This window comes from Myxine glutinosa, chromosome 11 (genome assembly GCF_964187855.1).
Source record: "Myxine glutinosa chromosome 11, kmMyxGlut1.1, whole genome shotgun sequence".
Taxonomy (NCBI): Eukaryota; Metazoa; Chordata; class Myxini; order Myxiniformes; family Myxinidae; genus Myxine; species Myxine glutinosa.
The window spans coordinates 57,392,023-57,398,024 of NC_136271.1; positions in this window are offsets into that span (position 1 = coordinate 57,392,023).

Below are 6,002 nucleotides of genomic sequence, written 5' to 3' on the forward strand. Positions count from 1 at the left end.
TTTTCTCTCTCTTTACTTTTCTCTCTCTTTATTTCTCTCTCTCTTTATTTCTCGCTCTCTTTATTTCTCTCTCTTTACTTCTCTCTCTCTCTTTATTTCTCTCTCTCTCTCTCTCTTTATTTCTCTCTCTCTCTTTATTTCTCTCTCTCTTTATTTCTCTCTCTTTATTTCTCTCTCTCTCTCTTTATTTCTCTCTCTCTTTATTTATCTCTCTCTTTATTTCTCTCTCTCTCTTTATTTTTCTCTCTCTCTCTCTGTCTCTCTCTCTCTCTCTGTCTCTCTCTCTCCCTCTCTCCCTCTCTCCCTCTCTCCCTCTCTTTCTCTCTCCCTCTCTCCCTCTCTCCCTCTCTCGCTCTCTCGCTCTCTCGCTCTCTCTCTTGTATCCTTTTATCTTTGAAAAGATGTATTAAGTACACACGTACAATGGAAATTTTGACCCCTCTCCTTCCCCTCTACCCTCACCCCTTGTCTACACAATGTCTGCACTGCTTCAAACTACTCTTTCTGTGTGTGCTAATGATTCCTTTTACTCCTCACTTATCCCGTCTATGGAATCACCTTTCAGAGGCTGCTCTGTCTCACTCTTCCTTCCAGGGATTCAAGCAAGCAGTACACCACCATCTCATGCCATCCCCAATTCTGCATCATGCTCTTTATTACCCCCACTAACCTTTCCTAACCAAATCAGCTTGCTAGTTTCAGTATTCCCTCTCCTCCTTCCTCCTTTTTTCCTGTTAGTTCATTCCCTTTATGTTTGTCCCACTGTCAGTTCTACCTTCCTTTCCCACGAGCTTCACTCCTGTTTTTGTTTTTTTGGTGGAATCCTTATTGCATGATGTCAAAAAAAACATTAAAGAATGTAGTCCATGATTGGCCCAAAGGCTAAAAGACAATCAGTTTGGTAAACGTTATTGAAGCATCTTTACTCGTGTAAATGTGAATACTTCTATCCAGTGGAAATCGCTTATTTTCACCATGTGGTTAGTTTTGTTCACTAGATCTGTCTTGGTACCAAATGACGTGGCTCCAAAGTAGAAAATGCATTTATGGGAAAGTTGTTCTTCAAGGCAGATATTGATTGAATCAATGCACTCGGCTCATGGTGAGCAGACACCTCGGAATCTTCCGTATCATAGTGAGCGGACACTTAGGAATGCACTCGGCTCATGGTGTGCATCCACCTGGGAATGCACTCATCTCGTGATGAAGGGAAACCTTGGAATGGTAGCAGTTTCTGAAACATCATGCCTGATTTTTGAAAGCTTGCGCTTAATGAAAACGAATTTTTGACCTGGTGCTTTGAAAAGCCAGTGCATCTAATGTTTCACAGATGCAACTAGGCCAGGCTAGTCAAAAGTGTAAGCACCTGGCTTGGTCCTTTTCAAAGAAGAAAAAGAAATATTTTGTACAAACAAATGCATAACTTTTGCAGAGTAGGATTTGCACTAAATTCCCGCATTGTTTAAAATAGTATTTGTTTCCTCAATTTAATTGTTGTGGATAGTCGAAAGTACTTTTTCATACTTTTGCACTGAAGGTAAATGTGTAAGCTCGCAGGTGCGCAAGCCAATTTATCACATCCTTTATGTCTGTATATAATGGAGATTTTTGACATCTTTTTTTAGTCAACAGTTGCAATAGCAAATGCTGAGATAATTTATAAACCGAATACGATTAATTATTTATATTGGGAATTTGTTTTTAATTGTTGCGGTTGGATAAGTGTCATCCACGTATGTTGGTCTCTAATTTAATCGCAAATCTAGTTCATTTCCTCAACACCATGAACTTGTGGAGTTTATGCAAGGGGTTACCTTTAAACTTCAAATTTAAATGAATGATATCTAAATTATTGATGTCTTCGATTGACAAGGTACACAAGGTGTACTTCTTTTGCATTGCACTTTTTATTTTTGTCTGTAACGTGCCGCTTTGTTCCTTTAAAACTTCGTCTGGTAGAGGAATTCTATTTCAAGTCTGTTTTGCTATAATATTATTGCTAATAAATCGTGGGGATCTGGATCTTATTTACACATCCGGCCATCATGGCTTTGAACAGTCTCGTCCTAAACTTTGCTTCTGTGTGTCAAAGAGAGGGACGAAACGTTGTCGCTTCATCTTCTCTCCCGTGGTGGTTAGTATAGTGCTCCAAAGATTTTGTTGAGGAATTCCATTGCCTTTGGAACATCACTCCATCGTGCAAATAATTATCAATGTGACGCATGTTGACGCATGTATATCCTGAGATCTTAGGGTATCCAGGATTTTTCCATCCCACTTTGTGCAACCCATACCAACTCTGAACCATGGATCATCAGGAGGTTAAGTCTTATCTAAAACATTTGCATTCAATTCCAGAAGGCGGGAACCCATTCCTGTCATGAGATCGTCGATGATTTCATCCTACTATTAATTTGCAATTGGTCACTGGCTTTGACACCAATGCAATTTTGTATTACGAACCTGTGGCATCAAAAAGCTACATATATCAAACAAACATTTTCAAATGGAGCACCTCGCCGCCATTAGAGCATTTAAATTGCAACAGCTGTGGTAATAAATGTGAATTGTTGCTCCCAGATTGCCGGCTCGATGACAGAAGACGCCGTTCAGAATCGGGTGCGGGCACAAACAACTTCCCAATGGGGTAAAATAACCAATCTGAGTCACACACCGGGAAGGTAGTGACCTTGCAAGTTAATAAATCGAGGGCCAATATGTTTTGAGTATGCACAACATGGTTACATATCTCGAAGAAAGAGGAAAAGCGTTTTTTGTCAATCATTGTTCCACATAGTGCAGTTGATGATCATCAATCAGAGCAGAGCCATTTATTTGTACAAGTGCTGCTGCAATGATGTACAGTCGTACCCTAACATTCACGGTGGATACGTTCCTGGAAAATACCGCGAATGTCGAATCCGTGAATGTGGGGGCATTGTTTCAATGGGAAAAGGGAATATAGGTTCCCGGCGGAATATAGGTACCTAATTCGCAGAAAATCCCACGAATGTCGAGGAAAATTCCACAAATGTCAAGGAAAATCCGCGAATGTCGAGGAAAATTCCACAAATGTCAAAGAAAATCCACGAATGTCGAGAAAAATTCCACAAATGTCAAGGAAAATCCCACGAATGTCGAGGAAAATTCCACAAATGTCAAGGAAAATCCGCGAAGTCGAGGAAAATTCCACAAATGTCAAGGCAAATCCCACGAATGTCGAGGAAAATTCCACGAATGTCAAGGAAAATTCCACAAATGTCAAGGAAAATCCCACAAATGTCAAGGAAAATCCGTGAATGTCGAAATAGCCCCTCAAATGTCGGGGCATTGTTTCAATGGGAAAAAGGGGGATAGGTTATAGGTTCCTGGTGGTTCCTGAATTATGGGGTAAAATTTTAAAGTTTCAAAGGTTTTCGACCGCGAATGCACATGATTGCAGTTTCAAAAAAAAAATGGTTACACAAAAAAAAAAATGAGCACACCAGATACTGTTTCCCATTTGTTGAAGGGAAAAAAATATTTCTAAAAAGGAAATTCCTTTGTCATTATATGGGGTATTATGTGTAGATCAGTGACAAAAAAATCTGAATTGAATCCATTTTAAATTCAGGCTGTAACAACAAAATGTGAAAAAAATCTGGGGGTGTGAATACTTTCTGAAGGCACTGTAGATGTTAATAACTGTGAGCTCATCAATCTTGATAGTTGTTGTGGTGGTACCTCTGTGCTCCGTGCTTGGGATTTTGATATAATTTATTTCTTCCATAGAAATTGCCAGGCCATATTTTGCACCGTGGAGATATGTGGCAAACCATAGATCTTGTAGCGGAGCGCTTGCTCGTCATTGGTGACGTGCATTTCCTGGAGCATGAGGAGGTTTTATGTCATTGGTTCTCAGCATCTTTTAGAGATAGTCACATTTGGCCCACAAGAGACCTGCAACATAGTATTTGGTAAGACTGGTGCAGAGTGTCAAGATTGTAGTGGATAGCTGACACAAATCGACAAATTCAAATACCTTCATTCAACACTAAAGGAAGGAGGAGGTTGTGAAGCAGAAGTCCAGGTTTTGGGTGAAGGAAGCATAGGCAAGATGGAAGGAGGTTAGTGGAGTCATCTGTGATAGAAGAATACCGGGAAAATTGAAGGTAATAATCTACAAGACGGTGATTAGGCCGGTTACAATGTATGATGCACAAACATGGGCTTTGAGAAAAATCTGGGAAGAGGAGTTGCTGGAGAGGACAGAGATGATAATGCTTCGGTGGATTCTCAAAGTATAACTAAGATGAGGATGTACACAAGAGAGCCGGAGTTGCAAATATTGCAGACGATCTGCAGACGAGATTTATTCTGCAGACAAATCTGCAGACAAATATTGCAGACGAGAGATCTCGCGAGATCTCGGAGACGGTGGGAGGGATTTTCTAAGCTCCACACGGTCTCCACGTTTTTCGAAGTTAAGTCTGTTCACAATTGTATTTTGTCGAAACTGTATTTATCTTTCGGTGTGTGAAGTTATTGTGTGCAACTTTGGTTGTTTCTCGGTGTTTATCTTTCATAAATTGATCGTCTGTTTGCCGTGTCGTGTCTTGAGGCCTTGTACAGTGTGCACTGTACAACCTTGAGGCTTTGTTTTTCTCTCAGCGGTCCGTCGTTTGTGATCCAATAACTTTCGTTCTCTGTATTCCCAGGCTTTTCACCCATAGCCTACTTCCTTGTGTAAATCTCAACTCAAAAAAAAAAAAAAAAAAAAACACATTTCCTTCTCTGTTCTCATTCGTTTATTCATTCTTATTCGTTCGTTCGTTCTTCGACCACGTGTTTCTCCCCCATTTCCCCAGATAGTTTTCACTCATTAACCTTCAATGTTTACACTTTCCCCTCAAGTTATGTATTCCGTCATATTTTATAACACCTTTTTCTTCTTCTTCTTTAAAAGGCTGCTTTTGACTTGCTCACCAAATCAATTCATCCCAAAAAAAATATCCATCTCCTATAGTGCCTTTTTTCTACATTCCCTAAACTCTCCTGCACTCCATCCTCCATCCAGCGTCCTTAAACGTATTTTTAACTCGAAGGTCACAAGAAACTCATTTTGCAATAAATGTTCGTTTCCCATAAATCGTACACTTTCAAAAATCCAATCTCACCCCTCCCCTCCAAATCTTCCCCATAACCCCTCCCCTCCAAATCTTCCCCATCACCCCTCCCCTCCAAATCTTCCCCATCACCCATCCCTTTCAAATCTCCCCCCTTGCCCCCTCCCTCCTAAACTACCCCCTCACCCCTCCCCGCCAAGACGCCCCCTCGCCCCTCCCCTCCTAGACTCCTGCCTCACCCCTCCCCTCCAAATCTCCCCCATATCCCATCCCTTTCAAATCCCTCCCCTTGTCCCTTCCCTCCCAAACTCCCCCCTCACCCCTCCCCTTCAAATCTCCCCACCCTCATTTCTTCTCAATTTCCCCCCTCTCACTCCCCCTCCTCAAAGCGTCCTCCCCGCTTCTTCCCCCTTCAAACTCTCACCTCCATCTCCCCCAACCTTCTGCCTCGCTCTTCCCCCTCCTCAAATAACACCTCATTGTGGCTCACCCAATCACCATCAAACCTTTTGTCCGCCCCATCCTTCCCTTTCTCCGAGCTATTCTGAAATCTCTGACACACCTTCAACAGCTCTCGCTATCTCTTCCACCTCTTCCACATCTTACCCTACCCCTCCTCCCCCCTGTTCTGTATCTGATGCTCCCCCTTCCTCTTCATTAACGGTATGGACCTCAAACATCCGGGGCCTTCGTTCAAACTTAACTGATCTCTCCATACAGGTTGCTTCTGTCAAACCAGACGTGATCTGCTTAACAGAAACTTTCCTCCTTTATGATGTCTCTGATTCCATAGTATCTCTCCCGGGCTACTCCCTCCTCCGGTATGATAGACCTGAGCCTCGTCCTGGAGGCGGGGTTGCTATCTTTATCAAAAACTCTCTTCCTCACTCGCCCTGC